The sequence below is a fragment of the Ranitomeya imitator genome, chromosome 6 (genome assembly GCF_032444005.1).
Source record: "Ranitomeya imitator isolate aRanImi1 chromosome 6, aRanImi1.pri, whole genome shotgun sequence".
Lineage (NCBI taxonomy): Eukaryota > Metazoa > Chordata > Amphibia > Anura > Dendrobatidae > Ranitomeya > Ranitomeya imitator.
In genome coordinates, this window is record NC_091287.1 from 317464875 (window position 1) to 317485704 (window position 20830).

The 20830-nt window shown below is 41.9% G+C and overlaps 1 protein-coding gene across 3 annotated transcripts in view; it reads left to right on the plus strand.

Moving 5' to 3' along the window:
• Positions 1 to 20830, plus strand: part of HIVEP1 (HIVEP zinc finger 1) — a 293232-nt gene that overhangs the window by 227570 nt on the left and 44832 nt on the right. The gene's annotated exons all lie outside the window — the stretch shown is intronic.

The window sequence follows — 20830 nt, forward strand, 5'->3', positions numbered from 1 at the left end:
GGACACCGGGTGCACTAAAGTCAGAGCAACGCATAAATCCAACAAAAAAAAGGGAAGAAAGTGCACTCACCGGTCCTTCAAAATTATATGCCTTTAATCAGAACATATGCAGGGAACTTACGGGAGAACGTGGAATGACGGACGATGGCCGTTTCGTGCAACTGCACTTCTACGGTTCTTCTTGATTCGGACCCGTAGAAGTGCAGTTGCCTATGAATTGATGCATTCCAAGAAATTTCCAAATTTAAGATATAGAACACAAAAGTGATACATGTACAGGTAATGCACGTACTTCTAGTATAGAAACATAGTGCTTAACACGTGATTTGTCTTGAACAACGATACCCTATGGGGCGGGGTCTAACGGTGTACGGGTATTGGAAAGGATGCTCTTTCCCTGATAACTATACCTAATGCACATGTTCCTAAATGTGGATGTTGGCACCCTAGATTGGTAATGAGAGATGGCGCCTCCTGCTCATGCGTCATCTGTCCCTAGGTTCCCTAACGTAGCCCCTAACAGAAGACGGATAGAGTAAACGACCCCTCTTAGGCTGTATATTACTTGGTGTATTTAATGATAGAATATTGGATGCTTCTAAAAATTATGAAAAGCGCATCTCTGTTACTAATGACAGATGAATGAATGACCATCCTATGTTATACACAAATGAAATAGTGAGTCCATTCTTTATATTGATTCACCAATTATATCTACCCCAGTATTTGCAAAGGCGCTGCACCATGAGACTTTTTTTTCATTGTGCTAGCAGTGATCTCATTGAGGTCACCACAGTTCACCGTGAGGCCTGCACTTGCTGCAGCGAGTCATTCTCCACTGCTGTTCAGCGTTAGCTGTCTCCTCCAGCCACCGCTCATGAGCAAGTATCGCACTAATGGATTACGGTGTGGGACACTCTGGATTCTTTCATCTTCAGACAGTTGAGTGAGATATTGTTTTGTATTTTGGGAACCTGTCACCCCCAAAATCGAAGGTGAGCTAAGCCCACCGGCATCAGGGGCTTATCTACAGCATTCTGTAATGGACAACGCCCATCGGACCGGACCGCCCCCCCAGGTGAGTGTAATCTAACCTCTTTTTCTCATCTTTCAGGATACATCGGGGGCTTATCTACAGCATTACAGAATGCTGTAGATAAGCCCCTGATGCCGGTGGGCTTAGCTCACCTTCGATTTTGGGGGTGACGGGTTCCCTTTAATTTTACACTTGAATACAACTCTTAACATTGTCTCTTGCTCGCGCTGATCAAACGCAGAGCAATAATGTGAGCTGTCTTTAGAACCCGGCTTCTGAGAACAGCAGAGCTGTGCCGGCTTTTCTCAAGTGCCTGTATGTGGGATACTGATGCGGCACACGGTTGCATAATGTAATAAACACTTGGACACTGATATCTCCGGTATTGGTTTTTCCAGCCCAGGAAATATCAGCATTGCAGTGCTTTAGAATTGTCAGCGCTGCACTGACAGAATCCCCTTAAACCATGCTCTGTGCTTGGTCTAAGGAGCTTGCTGTAGTCTGGTGACCCGGATGTTGTCATGACAACCTTGGGTCACCATGGCAATGATCCCTCTCCCTGCATTATAATTGCTGCGATTGATAACGATGGCAGCATTAAGGAGGTTAAACTGCCTGGAGCAGTGTGGGCACCCCTCCTGGCAGTGAGAGCCGGGTGTCCGCTTTGATGCTGCTGAACACACGGTGGTTATCTTCCAGTCACAGCTCATGTGCGTTTGCGATCGCCGTGACTTATATATACCTAATCGGTCGGGAAGTCATTCACTTCTATGATGTTTCTATACTGCAAAAGTCAGGAAGGGGTTACATAGATGAACATGCTAGATCTGTTTGTATTTTTTTTGGTGACCTCTAAACAGTTTAAAGTGAAACTGTCAGCAGGATTTTGCTAAGTAAACTGCAGAGATTGTCATGTTGTCATTGTTACACTGATGAAAATAATGTTGCCACTGTTATACTGATTAAAATTATGGAAGACGAAAAAACTTTGGTTCCAGCTCCAAAATGCTTGATTAAAACTTGGTACTTTATTATTCCATATATAAAAAAGCAAAGGCTATGAAGCTCTCCTAAGCACAACGGGAAACGAGCTACGCGTTTCGATCTTCACAGATCTTTATCAGAGCTACATACACATAGACAAAATCACATTAAATGGCCACCACTAACCAATGAACATTTACCGTGAAATCACGTGGTATATACAGATATATACCACGTGATTTCACGGTAAATGTTCATTGGTTAGTGGTGGCCATTTAATGTGATTTTGTCTGTGTATGTAGCTCTAGTTATTTCCTGCTGATAAAACAGTGACTACAGACGGCAGCCCAGTAAGGCTACTTTCACACTGGCGTTTTTTTAATACGTCGCATTGCGTCGTTTAGGGGAAAAAACGCATCCTGCAAAGTTGTTTGCAGGATGCGTTTTTGCCCCATAGAGTTACATTACCGACGTATTGACACACGTCTGTTATGAAAGGTAATTCAGTACCACAATGGACATAGAGGTCAGCGCACATACAGTGACCTGGCAATAACCCAAAAAACAAGAACGAGCTCTGAGACGTGGGAACTCTGTTGACCGCAATCCCTAATCCTCTCCAACAACACTAAAGGCAGCCGTGGATTGCGCCTAACGCTCCCTATGCAACTCGGCACGGCCTGAGAAACTAGCTAGCCTGAAGATAGAAAATAAGCCTACCTTGCCTCAGAGAAATACCCCAAAGGAAAAGGCAGCCCCCACATATAATGACTGTGAGTTAAGATGAAAAGACAAACGTAGAGATGAAATAGATTTAGCAAAGTGAGGCCCGACTTTCTGAGCAGAGCGAGGATAGGAAAGGTAACTTTGCGGTCAACACAAAACCCTACAAAAACCACGCAAAGGGGGCAAAAAGACCCTCCGTACCGAACTAACGGCACGGAGGTACACCCTCTGCGTCCCAGAGCTTCCAGCAAGCAGTAAAAAACAAATTGACAAGCTGGACAGAAAAAAACAGCAAACAAATAGCAAAGAGGAACTTCGCTATGCAGAGCAGCAGGCCACAGGAACGATCCAGGAGGAAACAGGTCCAATACTAGAACATTGACTGGAGGCCAGGATCAAAGCACTAGGTGGAGTTAAATAGAGCAGCACCTAACGACATCACCACAACACCTGAGGAAGGAAACTCAGAAGCCGCAGTACCACTTTCCTCCACCAACGGAAGCTCACAGAGAGAACCAGCCGAAGTACCACTTGTGACCACAGGAGGGAGCTCTGCCACAGAATTCACAACACACGTCGCAACCGTCTTGTCACGGTTGCGCCGTGTTGTGGCGGACCGCTGGGAGCAAAAAACGTTAAATGTAACGTTTTTTGCAGCTGACGGACCGCTTTTTCCGACCGCGCATGCGCGGCCGGAACTCCGCCCCCACCTGCCTGCACCTCACAATGGGGCAGCGGATGCGCCGGAGAAATGCATCCGCTGCACCCGTTGTGCAGCACACCCAACGCTAGCGTCGGAATCTCGGTCCGACGCAATGCGACGGGCCGAATCCGACGCTAGTGTGAAAGTAGCCTAGGTGACAGATCGCTGGAATCAGGGGTTTTTGTCTCTACATTATGGTGCTCTCAGATTAGGATGCAAGAACCTGATTTCCTTTAACGTCAAAACTGCAACTATAAAATATCTGCATACATATCTCTGTAGTAGTGGGTGAGGGCAGCAAGAGTTTTATAATTCTGTGACCAGAAAAGACCCTGTAGTTGTTTTTTTAGCCCTTTTAAGAGAACCAACTTATTAAAAGATGCTGTAATAGAGGATAGAGTGTTTGTTTGTAAAATGCACTTTCCTTCTGCCAATGAAGCCATCCCCAGCCTGTTCCCAGCACCTTCCCCAACTCTGTTGACATGCATTTAGGCTACGTTCACATTTGCGGTGCGTCGTGCGCAACCGCGGCGACGCATGCATCATGCGCCCCTATATTTAACATGGGGGCGCATGGACATGCGTTGTCTTGCGTTTTGTAACGCATGCATCTTTTTTGGCGCAAGCGTCAGGGCGCAGAGGACGCAGCAAGTTGCTTTTTTTTTGCGTCCAAAATCGGCCAAAAATGGACGCATGCGTCACAAAACGATGCGTTTTGCATGCGTTGTGCGTTGCGTCGCCGACGCAACACACAACAACGCAAATGTGAACGTAGCCTTACATGGCCTCAAAGAGGTGTTACCTAGAGTCTCCCAGTACTTGGGTGCCAGAGTCTCACAATATGTCCTCTATTAACTAACACCACTGTTTACTTTGTCCTTAATCATCTTTGATCAAAACAGAACTCCAATTTTGATATCTTTTTACAGAGGATAAAACACTTGTCAGATTTTTTTTGTCCTACATTTTCTATGTTCTTCAAGATGCAGGGCATATTTTACCATTTCCAGCAGTTTTGTGATTTTTTTTAAATTTGGTCTATATGTTTTCTAGGTATCTACTGTGCAATGTTGGGAATTTCATGAATGAAAACACTTGTTTGTAACCTTTTCCCATCATACCACAAAATATGCCGCATTATTTTAAACCACTTTGATGGAATTTCTGTTTTCCGAGTCCTTGTATTCACTACATAGCTTCATAAAAAAAATCTAGCAGAAAAAGAATACCAGTGAGGGAGAGCAGGATAGCTAAGGATGGGAATGCGAGGAAGGTAGGTGTTTTAATAATGCGTGGGATTGAGTAGGCTAGAAATGGCAGCACTGAGAATTAGCACAACAAAAGCATAGATTCTTTTGCCAGACCAGGGCTAGAATTTGTGAAGACAACTGCATCTGAGCAGAGCAGGTACTTTATTATGTTTTACATATACGGTATATTCAATAATCTGACCTATAATCTGACGCACAAACAAAATATGCATGTGGTGAGAATATCTTTCCATTAAAGGACTGATGTTTGCTGAACTGCTCATTTGCAGTATGCTGCCAAAATAAATGTGTTTTTTTCTATCCCTTCCTCATTCATGATACATTATGGTTTTGCAATGCAGAACTTTTTTATTCTGAATTATACTGTGTGTTTGTTATGTAGCACTACGTTGTATGAAGGTGTCGTGTGTATGAAAGTGTGTATTTTTTTTTCATATTGTAGGTATGAATTTTTTATTTCCTTTTTCCTCCACTGAGCCCCGTTGTGATGCTTATTACTAGCAATACCTTTTATTTCAAATAATTTTCCGATGCTACTTTTGTTTTTGTTAATGTGTAGTCCTGCGTTTTGATTGTGATGAGTGATCTATATTCATGTTCTTTTTTGTTTTTTTAAACCGTTTATTAGGGGGACACAGATTGTTCCATTGTCATTTTGATGCACTGAAAACCATATCAAGGATCGAATGCTAAGACAAACTTGTGTTCTTCTCAAGCAATGAATGCGATCATTGATTTCGACATTGGCATCTACTAGAATTCTATTCTTTAAGTTACCCATAAAATATGTAATTTAATGCTTCTGCTTAAAACCACTTGTTCATTTACTGAAAAAGTACTGTACAAACGCTATCCATGTCCGTATACACCGTGTTATAGCTGATATGATGAGTCTGCATTTAGGGTAAGACTGCAGAAATGGTAGATACTGCAGTTATCTGGACTATTGGCGGCTTTTATTAGATACTTTGGTAGCAAGTGACGGTCCTATAATAATAAAGGAAATTATTGTGATCGAGTATCTTCCACAACCCTGATGCTCGTTTTACTTTGACTGATCTTTTTTCCTCTGACTGATCTTTTTTCCTCTCCTTATTTTAGCTCAACCTGTCTTAACCATTAGCTTTTGTAGTCATCGATAATGACATTTGTTACAAATATTTGAGGTTTCCAAGGCTGATAAGACAAAAGTTGTTCAAGATATTAAAATGATTTACATCATTAAACACCTACTTTCAGAATTCATTACAGTTTCCTTGCTGCTATTTTGGGGTCCCCTGCTGCACCTTTGTGTATGCTCCTGCACCAGTCATGGCCTACTGTAATCATTCCACGATGATTGATGTATGACACAGGATGACAATTTTTTGTAACCCCTTCACCCCGAAGCCTGTTTTCACCTAAGTGACAGGGCCAATTTTTACAATTCTGACCACTGTCACTTTATGAGGTCATAACTCTGAAACGCTTCAACGGATCCTGGTGATTCTGAAATTTTTTTTCTCGTGACATATTGTACTTTATGATAGTGGTAAAACTTCTTCGATATGACTTGCGTTTATTTATTAAAACGGAAATCTGGCAAAAATTTAGCAATTTTCAAACTTTGAATTTTTATGCCCTTACATCAGAGAGATATGTCACACAAAATGGTCAATAAATAACATTTCCCATATGTCAACTTTACATCAGCACAATTTTGGAAACAACATTTTTTTTTATTAGGGAGTTATAAGGGTTAAAATTTGACCAGCAATTTCTTATTTTTACAACAAAATTTACAAAACCATTTTTGTTAGGGACCACCTCACACTTGAAGTGACTTTGAGGGGTCTATATGACAGAAAATACCCAAACAGGACACCATTCTAAAAACTGCACCCCTCAAGGTGCTCAAAACGACATTCAAAAAGTTTATTAACCCTTCAGGTGCTTCACAGGAATTTTTGGAATGTTTAAAAAAAATTTAACATTTACCTTTTTTCACCAAATTTTCACTTCAGATCCAATTTGTTTTATTTTACCAAGGGTAACAGGAGAAATTGGACCACAAAAGTCGTTGTACAATTTGTCCTGAGTACTCTGATACCCCGTGTGTGGGGGTAAACCACTGTTTGGGCGCATGGCAGAGCTCAGAAGGGAAGGAGCGCCGTTTGACTTTTCAATGCAAAATTGGCTGGAATTGAGATCGGAACTCATGTCGCGTTTGGAGAGCCCTTGATGTGCCTAAACAGTGGAACTCGAACAAAAAAACATGTAGGTTGGTCCATCTAGTTTTTAAATGTTTTTAATTGTTTGTCTCCTTCATTGCCTCTGTTTGTAGTGATTTGTTAATGAAATTTATTATATATGGTTGATCCCATAGTGTGCATATCTTTTTCTCTGTTTTTTTTGTTCTAGTACTTGTTATATGCACGTGGCTGATCCCTTAGTTATATTGTGTGCGGTGCCCGCCTTTTAATGTTTTTCCCATAAACAGTGGAACTCCCCACAAGTGACCCCATATTGGAAACTAGACTTCCCAAGGAACTTATCTAGATGTGTTGTGAGAACTTTGAACCCCCAAGTGTTTCACTACAGTTTATAACGCAGAGCCGTGAAAATTAAAAAAAAAAAATTTTTTCCACAAAAATTATTTTTTAGCCCCTATTTTGTATTTTCCCAAGGGTAACAGGAGAAATTGGACCCTAAAATTTGTTGTCCAATTTGTCCTGAGTACGCTGATTCTCCATATGTTGGGGTAAACCCCTGTTTGGGCGCACGGAAGAGCTCGAAAGGGAAGGAGCACTGTTTTAGTTTTTCAACGCAGAATTGGCTGGAATTGAGATCGGACACCATGTCGCGTTTGGAGAGCCCCTGATGTGCCTAAACAGTGGAAACCCCCCAATTCTATCTGAAACCCTAACCCAAACACACCCCTAACACTAATCCCAACCGTAAATGTAATCCAAACCCTAACTTTAGCCCCAACCCTAACCCCAACCCTAACTTTAGCCCCAACCCTAGCCCTAACCCTAATGGGAAAATGGAAATAAATGCATTTTTTTAAATTTTATTATTTTTCCCTAACTAAGAGGGCGATGAAGGGGGATTTGATTGACATTTATAGCGTTTTTTTGGCGGATTTTTATGATTGGCAACCGTCACACACTAAAGGACGCTTTTTATTGCAAAAAATAGTTTTTGCATCACCACATTTTGAGAGCTATAATTTATCCATATTTTGGCCCACAGAGTCATGTGAGCTCTTGTTTTTTGCGGGACGAGTTGACATTATTATTGGTACCATGTTCGGGCACATGACATTTTTTGATCGGTTTTTATTCCGATTTTTGGGAGGCAGAATGAGCAAAAACCAGCAATTCCTGAATTTCTTTTAGGGGGGCGTTTATACCGTTCCACGTGTGGTAAAATTGATAAAGCAGCTTTATTCTTCAGGTCAGTATGATTACAGTGATACCTCATTTATATCTTTTTTTATGTTTTGACGCTTTTAATAAAAACTATTTTATATAAACAAATAATTGTTTTTGCATCGCTTTATTCTGAGAGCTATAACTTTATTTTTCTGCTGATGATGCTGTATGGCGGCTTTTTTTTGCGGGACAAGATGACGTTTTCAGCGTTACCATGTTTATTTATATCCATCTTTTTGATTGCGTGTTATTCCACTTTTTGTTCTCCGGTATGATAATAAAACGTTGTTTTTTGCCTCGTTTTTTTTTTTTTTTTTTTTGCGGTGTTCACTGAAGGGGTTAACTATTGGGATAGTTTTATAGAGCGGGTCGTTAGGGACGCGGCGATACCAAATATGTGAACTTATATTGTTTGTTTTTTTTATTTACATAAATAAATGGATTTATTGGGAGATTTTTTTTTTTTTTTTTTTACTTTCTAACATTGTTTCATCAGATCGCTGATCTGACACTTTGCATAGCACTGTGCAGGCGCCGGTTAGCCACCTCACTTCAGGACCCGGAAGGGGTCCCGCGGCCATCTTGGATCCGGGGACTCCTTCCAGAACATCGGAACAGTGCGATTGCATCGCGTTGCTCTGGTGGGAGAGTGCAGGGAGCCCCCGTCCCTGCGCGATCCCCCTCTATGCCACTGTCACTACTAACAGAGGGGTTAAATGCTATCACCAATCGCGGGCATTGCGGCGGGGTGTCAGCTGTCAAATACAGCTGACACCTGCACCCGATCACCGTGGCGCTCAGCGCGAGACCGCGGTGATCGGTGCTCTGTACTAGCACTGCGGCTGGCACAATTGCAGTTGCTGCAGCGCCGTACAGCGCATGGCACGAAGGGGTTAACAAGCTCAATGTGTTGACCTATCATTGACTTGCTAAGGCTACTTTTACACAAAAGCTTTTTTTGCATCAGGCATAATCCGGCAAATTTTTAGAAAAAACGGATCCGGTGCAAATTGTAGAAAACTGATGCGCCGGATCCATTTTTTTGCTGGATCCGTTTTTGTTTACGGGAAGAGGGGGGCGGGGGGGAGAGAGAGAGACTCCAGAATGGAAAACTAAGCTACCGGGCATGCTCAGTGGAAAAATACCGGAATCAGTAGCCGGATTCACTCATTTCACCTCGCGTTTTAGCCGTTTATTGCTGGAACCGTCTTTGTGTGTTTTTTTTTTTCGCCGGACAGAAAAAACGTTGCTCTGTAAGTTTTCCCCGTTCGCCAAAAAAATAATTTGTGATGGATCCGGCAAAAAAACAGATGAAACGTGTGGCCATCAGGCGCTGTCCGGCGCTAATACAACTCTAAGAGAAAAAAACTGATGCGGCGGAAAAAAAAATCTGTTTTTTTTTCAAAATTCGTCGAATTGTGTCTGACAGCAAAATCCTAATGTGTGAAAGTAGCCTAATAGGCAGTTGAACCCCTTCACATCACAGCTAGTGTTTGCCCTCATGCCAGATCTTTTTTGTCACGCTACTGCTATGCAGGTAGGTGCAGGCTCCACCAGATGACAGTAGAGTGGAAGCATGACTGCACCTAAACAGAGCTGGCCTGCATTGCAGCAGGGAGGCTACCACAAGAGGCAGCAGAATAGTCAAACAAGCCTGGTTAGATCCTAGACTGTAGCGCAGTACCAAAGGAATAAGCAAAACAAACAGTCAGAGACAAGCCAGGGAGTTTGTAACAGTCAGGAGCGGATAAGTCAAAAGACAGAAGCAGATCAGGATACAAGCCAAGTCAAAACCAGTGAGTCCGCACACTAAAGGGAAACACTGAGACAAGACTGGAATACGGGAAAACAGACACATGGGTTCAGACAGCAAATGCAGCAGGACAAATCAGAGCAATCAGAGTCAGAGTCAGTTACAGCAGCCCCAGTCAAAAACTATAACTGACATCACTTGCAGGAAGCAGCGGCAAAAAATAGCCAACCTGAACCCAGACAGAGGCTGGGAAAAGTTAACTCTTGACATAACCAGACCGGGAAAAAGGGAAAACAGGACTCAAAACCCGGTCTGTATCATGATATTTTTTTTATTTATACCTTTCTCTTGTCAAGTTCCAGGAACCCTAACTTTTTTATTTTGGCAGCATAGTCATACAAGGGCTTGTATATACAGGATGAGCTGTATATGCAAGTGACATCATTTTGGGCTTATTTTTTGCATGGCAAACTGTATTTTTTATTGACACCATATTGCATAGCATGCAACTTTTTTTTTTACTACTTTTCATTTTCACTCTATTTAAAATTTTAAAAAAAGCAAGAAATTCAGAATTAATTTTTTTGTTAATTTTGCCTCCCGAACAGCGTAATAAACAGCGATCATGCATGTGCCACAAAATGGTTCTAATAAGAACTACATTTGCCATGCAAAATAATAATCCTGAATATAGCTGTGTCGGCGAAAAATTGTACAGGTGATGGCTCTCAAAAATATGGCAACAAAAAATATATATTTTTGGGTCATCATATTCTAACTCCTTCCAGATATGGTCAATTTCCATAGCTGCATTTTTGTTTTTTGTTCCTCCACTTCTTCCAAGAGCCATAACATATTTTTTTCTGTCCATATAGGCTTGTTTGCGAGTCAAGTTGTACTTTTTAATGACGTCATTCATTTTATTACATAATATGCATAGAAAAATTCCAAATATGGTAAAATTGCGGGATGAAAAAACTCTAATATTTCTTGGGAGTTGTTTCCACAGCACTGTGTGGTAAAAATGATCTGTAATCATTGTTCTCATTAGTATGACAATGGCAATACCAAACTTATCCAGGTTTTTATCATTATTATTTCAGTGCTGAAAAAAAATTGGGAATTTTCTTAAAAAAACCCTAATGTACAGTAAATAAATTTTTTGTTTGTGTCATCATTTTCCGAGAGCCTTAATATTTAAATTTTTCCAACAATAGGGCTGTGTAAGGGCAAGGTTAGCCGAGGCTCTTAATTGTACCGTTTTGGGACATATATGGCATTTTGATCATCTCTTCTTGAATTTATTTATTTATTTTTTTTTGGGGGGGGGGGTTGTTGAGGCAACCAAAAAATGATAGTTTTATTGTTTAGATTATTTTTTTTTTTTTTCATTGTTAGGGTGTTTAACATTTGGTTAATTGATTTTTCTTTTACTTACAATTTTATAGATACAGCAATAACACATATGGTAGAGGTGTGTATGTATGTATATATATATATATATATATATATATATATATTATGTATGTATAATATATGAATTTTTTTTCATTCATACTTTTTAAAACTTTTTTTTTTACTTTGCAAGTACTCTTGGGGACTAGAACCTGTGATCGTCTGTCTGCTTCTAGTTTATACAGCAGTGCCACAGTATTGTTGTATGTAGGAGAATTCACGGTCACCTTTGAAGCCCATGATTGCTTTCATCGGAGCCCTGGCCCAACGGGCGCGCTGTGATCACAGCCAGGTTTTCTGATGACCGCATAAAATGAAGCACCCCCATGCCGTTGTGCTGGTAATACTGCTCACAGCAGCAATTCACAGGTAAATAGTTGTGGACAGAGTTCCAGTCCACCCACTGCTGTTAAAGGCACAAATCTGGACTGCCATTATCAGCCAGTTATGGGGATGGCTTCTGCTGTCAGCCAACTACCGACTTACGCTATATATGTACAGTACGATGGATGTCAGGAAGGGTTTAAATCCATAACTTTTGTTGTTGTTTTTTTTCTTTGTAGACACAACTGTTTTAGGGATTTTTTTGCAGGAAAAAGTGTAGTTTTCTTTGGAATAATTTTTGGATTCATACAATGTTTTGATTACCTCTTATTTCATCTTTTTGTACCAAGGTATAATAAAAAAACACTTAAATCTGTTTTATTTTTATTATTTTTACTGTTCACTATGCAGTATAATTAACATGGTACTGTTATTCTGCAATTTGATAGAATAAGAGTATGTGCACATGTTGCAGATTTCCTGCAGAACTGCAGCTTTTTTTCCCGCGCAGAAACGCTGCAGATCTGCAAGTGATTTACTGTACAATGTAAATCAGTGGCAAAATAAAAATGCTGTGCTGATGGTGCAGAAAATTCTGCACAGAAAACGCAGCAGATTCAAAAAAGGACCATGTCAATTCTTTTGTGCAGATCTGCTGCATTTCTGCACCCATTCCATAATAGAAATCTGCAGGGGTAAAAAAAAGGAAGAAATCTGCACAAAAATCTGCAACGTGTGCACATACCAAAAAAGGGTGCAGATTCCGACCTGCGTTTTCTGCCAAGAAATGCAGAATCTGCACAGAAAATTCCACAGTCAAATCTGCAACGTGTGCACATAAGGTACTGCTAAAAAAAAAAAATCTATAATATTTTTCTACTCTTGCAATAGAAAATCTTTTTACAAAAAACTTTATTTTTGGGGGGTATCACATTCAGAGAGCTATACATTTTTCATTTTTTTTCTTTACAGGGCTGTATGAGGGCTTTTTTTTTTGTTTGCGGAGTTGTCATTTGTATTGGTACCATTTTGAGGTGTATGACATTTTGATCATTTTTTATTTTTCTGTGAGTCAGGATCAAATATAAAGCAATTCTGGCATTTTTAAAATTAGTGTGTTTTTAGGCCCTTTTTAAAAAATTTTTTTTACAATACTTCCTAAACCCCTATAGGAAACGTAAACATTTGATCCATTGATCACATTGATATGGGACTGTTCTACTTGTGTGGTAGTGTGCGTTATCTAACCTGTCAGTGTTTAGACTGATAGGCAGAGGAATAAAGCAGACTCGAAGGCTAGTATTTGGCCTCCAGATGTGTTGAAGGCCCATTGGAACCTCTTTCCTCTGTCTAAGGGATCCTTTTCACTTGCGAGACATACAGCCGTGTCTCGCAGGTTAAAACCCTACTCTGGCGCCGGCACTTGGGAGCGGAGCGTGCAACTCCATGTGTTGCTATGCGGCCGCACGCTCCGCTCTGGAGTGCCGGCGCCAGAAGAGGGTTTTATCCTGTGAGACACGGACGTATGTCTCGCAAGTGAAAAGGAGCCCTAACTCTTTACCTGATCACAAAGTTATAATAGCTGCTTCTGGGACCACTAGAAGTCTTCCTAGACCTGGCCGTCCAGCCAAACTGAGCAATCGTGGGAGAAGAGCCTTGGTGAGAGAGGTAAAGAAGAACCCCAAGATCACTGTGGCTGAGCTCCAGTGATGCAGTAGGGAGATGGGAGAAAGTTCCACAAAGTCAACTGTCACTGCAGCCCTCCACCAGTCGAGCCGTTATGGCAGAGTGGCCCAACAGAAGCCTCTCCTCAGTGCAAGACATATGAAAGCCTGCATATAGCTTGCTAAAAAAAAAACAAAAAAACACGCACATGAAGGACTCCCAGACTGAGAAATAAGATTCTTTGGTCTACTCAGATGAAGATAGACCTTCTTGGTGATAATTCTAAGTGTTATGTGTGGAGAAAACCAGGCATTGCTCATCACCTGCCCAATACAATCTCAACAGTGAAACGTGGTGGGGGCAGCATCATGCTATGGGGTGTTTTCAGCTGCAGTGACAGGACAACTGGTTGCCTTTGAAGAAAACATGAATGCGGCCAAGTACAGAGATATACTGGATGAAAACCTCTTCCAGAGTGTTCTGGACCTCAGACTTGGCAGAAGGTTCACCTTCCAACAAGACTCTGACCCTAAGCACTCAGCTAAAATGGCAAAGGAGTGGCTTCAGAACAACTCTGTGACCATTATGGACTGGCCCAGCCAGAGCCCTGACCTATACTCAATTGAGCATCTCTCGAGAGACGTGAAAATGGCTGTCCACCAACGTTCACCATATAACCTGACGGAACTTGAGAGGATCTGCAAACAAGAATGGCAGAGGATCCCCAAATCCTGGTGTGAAAAACTCATTGCATCATTCCCAAGAAGACTTATGGCTGTACTAGCTCAAAAGGTTCTTCTACTCAATAGTGAGCAAAGGGTCTGAATACTTATGACCATATTCATAAATATCACATGAATACTTTCCGTACCCACTGTATCCGTCCATTCAGAAAAAATTTCTGCAGAATGTCTGTTTCTCTTTGGTTCCCCCCGACGAAGGCACGCTGCCGAAATGCGCGTAAGGGAAGTGGCACCATCACCTGGGCTTAGGTAAATTGTTTCCACATGTATCTTTAGGGGTTTTGTTAATCTTTTTTGGCAGTTTCTGTGCTTTTCCACATTACTACCTGTTGAATCTACACGGGCATGCTACATGATTCTATTTGCTTGATTTAACCACTTCCCTCCGTGGCCCTTTTTCGTTTTTGCTTTCGTTTTTCGCTCCCCTCCTTCCCAGAGCCATGACTTTTTTTATTTTTCCGTCAATATGGTCATGTGAGGGCTTATTTTTTGCGTGACGAGTTGTACTTTTGAATGACACCATTGGTTTTACCATGGCTGGTACTAGAAAACGGGAAAACAATTCCAAGTGTGGTGAAATTGCAAAAAAAAGTGCAATCCCACACTTTTTTTGTTTGGCTTTTTTGCTAGCTTCAATAAATACTAAAACTGACCTGATATTATGATTCTCCAGGTCATTACGAGTTCATAGACACCTAACATGTCTAGGTTATTTTTTATCTAAGTGGTTAAAAAAATTCAAAACTTTGCTAAAAAAAAAAAAAAAACCTCCATTTTTCGTCATCCGGGGTCGGGTGGGAGCTTATTTTTTGCGTGCCGAGCTGATGTTTTTAATGATACCACTTTTGTGCAGATATGTTCTTTTGATCACCCGTTATTGCATTTTAATGCAATGTCGCGGCGACCAAAAAAACTTAATTCTAGCGTTTCTAATTTTTTTCTCGCTACGCTGTTTAACGATCAGGTTAATGCTTTTTTTATTGATAGATCGGGCGATTCTGAACGCGGCGATACCAAATATGTGTAGGTTTGATTTTTTTTTTTTTTTTTTTGGATGAGGCGAAAGGGGGGGTGATTTAAACTTTTATATTTTTTTTATTTTTTCATATTTTTAAAAGCATTTTTTTTACTTTTGCCATGCTTCAATAGCCTCCATGGGAGACTAGAAGCTGGCACCACTGGATCATAAGATCGCTGCTATGTAGCTGAATTGCAGGCTTGCGGGGGCGTGGTTTGCCAGGGGAAGGGAGCAAACGTGTCTCACTGGAGCTCCTGCCAATTCCCCTAAATAAGCCTACAAACAGCGTACTAAAGTGGACTTTTGGACTCCTCTAAAATTTATAATATGCCAGGAGCCAGCCAAGCAAAGAAGGGATTTATTCCCAACAAGATCAACGGAGATTGGAGCCAGAGAGGGGCTAAGAAGATCAGAGATCTGACCCATGGAAAGACTCAGGCCGGGTATGCAGGGACGAAGTCGTCCCCTCCCCTCATCCAGCACAAGCTGAAGAATCAGGGCTTACCGCCGCATACAAAGCCCCTGAATGGCTGGACACCCTCCGCTGACACTTTCCTACATCTGCCCCGCAGCACTGTTGACAGTGACCGGCAAGGAGCGGAGACTCGGCAGGACAGGAGTGCACCAAAAATCAAGATGGCGCCCCCGTGCCGCTGTTGCCGGGGATCAGCGCTCCAGGATCTGTGCCGGAGCTGCAGTCAGCTGACGAGCCGCGGCTGTCACAGACGGGAGGCGCGGCGGGGCAGCGACGGGACCGGCCCGGCGGCGGCCACCGTGCCGCGACACCAGGTGGTAAGAGGATCCCGTCGGCTCGGGTGCAGGCTCGTGGAGCAGAAGACGGAGTCCGGAGTGCCGCGTCGGCTCAGCGCACAGGTGATTCCAAGATGGCGCACGCACCCCTGCGGCTGAGGCACTGCGCTTCGGAGTTTGTGCCGAAGCCGTGGTGGGCCGTGGAATCACCGCTACACGTCGTGCCAGCGAGGGAGCAAGAGGACAAGCAACAACATCTGGACCGACCCAGGGAGCTGCATGTCAGCATGACAGCGGGAGCCAGCTGTGGAATGAGATTGGAGGTAAAAGCTGGCAGGGGGAGAGAGGATATGACGGTGGCTATTCGGGATACTGTGCAGGGAAAAGGGGACACTCTTTAGGCCAGATATATGGGGGAGAACGGAGCAGGACACCCCCAACAATAAACGGCCACCAGCTGATCCACTTAAATGCTCCCACACTATTAAAAGACAATAAAGCAGGAGGCAACAATCAGCCTCAACACCGCTACTGTATGCAGCAGCCCCATAATACACTTCTTATTGACACCCCAGCGCATTCCTATAAACAGTTTGTCAGCCCAAAGTTAGATCCTGGCTTAAACAAGGACCTAACCACTTCTTTTAAAAAAATTTGAAGCATCATTAGAGGCACATGGAGAGGGAAACAACAGTGAGGTCCAGACTGATCAATCATACAGCTCTCCCGACTCATTAGAAAGCATAGAGAGTATAAATTCAGAAGAGTTTATTGAGAATTTAGACACTTCTATTGACAGCACAGAAGATTTCTATGACAATATTTCATCAAGTGGAGCTTCATATGTGAGTTCTGGCTCCGCTGAGGATCTTAATCATACGGGATCCTCCTCTGGTATGCAAATGATGGAAGAGATTTATGCATCAGAGGAATGCCCGACAGAGGGCTTCATGATCAGTTTGCTTAAAACATTTTTATCTACACTGAATCTTGGTGAAAAAATGCTTAACGTAAAGGGGGCTCGTGGCCTATCACAAATTCACAAACACCTAATTGTTGATTCTGGAATAACAAATGACACTAAAGCATCAGAAAAATTCATTAAAGGACTCTTTCATGCAATGCTAATACTAGTGGCCAAAGACACAGAGCCAACACAGTACGACACTCATGTTGGCCTTTCTCAAGTATCAGACGCAACCGATTCTTCTAATAAAAAGGTCGAAATCATGCCCCAATCCTTAAATTTACCCTCAAAATTAATAGACGAGATCCAAAAAGACATTACTCTCCTTAAAACCAATTTGGCTAACTATGAGGACTCCAAAAGAAGAAACAACATTAAGATCAGAGGAATCCCGGAGTCGATTCAAACATCACAATTGAAAAGTTAAGTTTCCTCGATGGTCTCTTATCGGATTCCAAATACTAATGAAAAGTTTTTGATTGAAAAAGTTTTTAGAATTCGCAGGCCACCCTCTCTTCCACAGCACCTGTCAAGGGACGTCATTGTTTCGTTCTACCCCAAGTGGGTAAGAAATACACTTCTTGGAATGTCGGGGGAACAAAAATTTGTTTCATCTCCATACAGCCACTTACTATTCTACAGAGACTTATCAAGGGCCACATTGCAAAAGAGAAGAAATTTCTCCCACATTACTAGTGAACTTCTACGTAAGGGAATTCCCTATGTTTGGTCCCGATCATCATCGCTTCAGGTGAAATATGCGTCAAGATTAATACACATTTCTTCTCCGGACGAGGGTGCCACCTTCCTAGATGCAGCCTGTCTTCGCTGAAGCTGGATTCTGTCCAAGCGGGAAAAAAGAATTTCATGACTTTGAGGAGTCTTCCACTTTCACAATTACCTAGTAGAACCGAACTTTCCCCCCAATTAGTCTAGGGGTGCCTTTGAGGCATTTCCAGACAAGACGGGCCTACATGCACAAAAGTTTACAATGTACTTTATTTTACTGTATTTGTTTTACTTTTCTCCTTACAGGTTATTAAGCTTAATCTAAAGCCTTGATTAGCAAAAAAAGCCTTACCTAGCAACAGTTAGCTGCATAATTTTGGAAGCATTAATATGTTTGTAGATATTCCTGTCTTTTAAAGCAACGTTGAGCTTTGTTTACTCTTTATACTAATCTACTACTCTAAAATATGCTTTACTTATACCTAGGTTTATTCGGAAGCCTTGTTTAGTTACAAATTGCTGTGTATTTTTGAAATGCTTATGTTTGCATTGTTACGCCTGTCTTCTTTTACCATTTCCTGTTTCACAGGGAATTACCTACCCTTCCCCCTTACACATTTTCCCTCCCTTTTTCCCTCTCCCTTGTAAAAATGTACAAAACCAATAAAAATTATTGGAAAGAATTGCAGGCTTGCTATGAGTGCCGACCACAGGGTGGCGCTCACAGCTGGCCTGCATCAGTAACCATAGAGGTCTCAAGGACCTCCATGGTTACCATCCTGATGCATCGCTGACCCCCGATCATATGACGGGGGTCGGCGATGCGCTCATTTCCAGCCTTGTGGCCGGAAGCGGGAGTTAAGTGCCGCTGTCAGCGTTTGACAGCGGCATTTAACAGGTTAATAGCGGCGGGTGAATCTCGATTTCACCCGCCGCTATTGCGCGCACATGTCAGCTGTACAAAACAGCTGACATGTCGTGACTTTGATGTGGGCTCACCGCTCACAGCGACATGTGTTGTGAATTCTGTGGCCAAGCTCCCTCCTGTGGTCGTGAGTGGTACTGCGGCTGGTTCTGTCTATAAGCTTCCTTTGGTGGATGAGAGTGGTACTGCGGCTTCTGAGTTTCCTTCCTCAGGTGGTGAGGTTAAGTCGTTAGGTGCTGCTCTATTTAACTCCACCTGGTGCTTTGATCCTGGCCTCCAATGTTCTAGTATTGGTCTTGCTTCCTCCTGGATCGTTCCTGTGGCCTTTCTATCCTGCATAAGCTAAGTTCTGCTTGTGTTATTTTTTGTTTGCTTTATTTTCTGTCCAGCTTGCTATATTGGTTTTTTCTTGCTTGCTGGAAGCTCTGAGACGCAGAGGGAGACCTCCGTACCGTTAGTCGGTGCAGAGGGTCTTTTTGCCCCTCTGCGTGGTTGTTTGTAGGTTTTTGTGTTGACCGCAAAGCTATCTTTCCTATCCTCGGTCTATTCAGTAAGTCGGGCCTCTCTTTGCTAAATCTATTTCATCTCTGTGTTTGTATTTCATCTTTACTCACAGTCATTATATGTGGGGGGCTGCCTTTTCCTGTGGGGAATTTCTCTGAGGCAAGGTAGGCTTATTTTTCTATCTTCAGGGTTAGTTAGTTTCTCAGGCTGTGCCGAGTTGCATAGGGAGCGTTAGGCGCAATCCACGGCTGCCTCTAGTGTGGTGTGTTAGGATTAGGAATTGCGGTCAGCAGAGTTTCCACGTCTCAGAGCTTGTCCTATGTTTTTTGGTAAATGTCAGGTCACCTTGTGTGCTCTGAACTTAAAGGTCCATTGTGGTTCTGAATTACCTGTTCATAACAGACATGACATGCGCTGTACTAGTACGGCGCATGTCGTGAAGGGGTTAATGTTATGGACTATTAGTGTCCTGGTCTATTCACTTGGATTTGGTATAGACATTTAATTCAGCGCCATTACTTTATGCCATTTAGTTGTTACTTCTAGACTTGCCTGCCCAGGGTGGTGCCACCTAAATCTGTTTGACTCCTTTTCAAGCCCTATTGGCTACTTTTGAATCATTATATTTGTATTTGCTGTTCTTGTTATTAATAAAGTTTTCTACATCATTCATCATACGTTCTTCGTTTATATGCTTTTGACTTCTATGAGTAGGAACTGTCATCTCCTACCTCAGCAAGATTCATAGATTTTATCAGTGAATCGAAAGTAAATGATCAGTTCAGGAGGAGAAAATGCAATTTTATTGAAAAACAACAAACTGAGGAAGTGCTTGATAATATGAAACTGTATATCAAAACACTAATGAAACAGTAAGATTTTGAACTTGCCAAACAAGGTTGTACAAAGTTTGGCACAACTCTGTAGTGAATATATGTTTTCAATCAAAGATCTCCTACGCTGCTGCTCCACCTGCAGAACAAAAAATGAAAAGTACAGGGGTATGAAAGGTGCTGTTGAGATGGTGGAGTTTTATGATGAAAAATAAATGTATTAAAATCGCGCATTGTGCTCCCAGTCTCCCTCGTTCAGGTATATAAACTTTGACAGTATACACACCATTCAAAATAAATGCACAATAATGCCACCAACCAATAATAAAATTCTAGGAGATATATTCTAAAGTGAGTGAAAAGCTCATTATTAGTATTGCATCTAAAGAGACCAGAAAATGATAAAGCTGATACATATATACAAAGAAATACCCGCGCTTACCTTGACTTCACAGACAATATTAAAAGCTGCAAGAGGCAATATACACCCCTGGTGGTGTGATTTTGCTATTACAAAGCATAGGTTGATAACTAGTATGCCTCTGCTGCACTACTTAGATATATGCTTGTGGTATTAGCCCGAAAATGGATATTGGTAGCAATTCACACCAGCTACAATGAGTTCAGCAGGTTACCAGAATGGAAATAAGACAGCACCAAAGTGTGCACAAGGGAAAAAGTAATGAGTGCACTATAAATTGGGGCGTGTTAACAAGCTACTCACTGGTTAATGTTATGTCAATACCAATAATAATTTAAATAATATTTTTTATTTATATAGCGCCAACATATTCCGCAGCACTTTACAATTAAGTGGGGACATGTACAGACAATAAATTCAATACAAGTTAAGACAATTTAAACAGAGACATTAGGGGTGAGGTCCCTGCTCGCAAGCTTACAATCTATAAGGCCAATAGGTCATAGACAGGTGAATATAAACCACAATAAATGATTTGTCAATAACGATTGGATATAATCAGCCATGTTTTATGAACACATACTGATGGCCATATGTGGTAGTATCA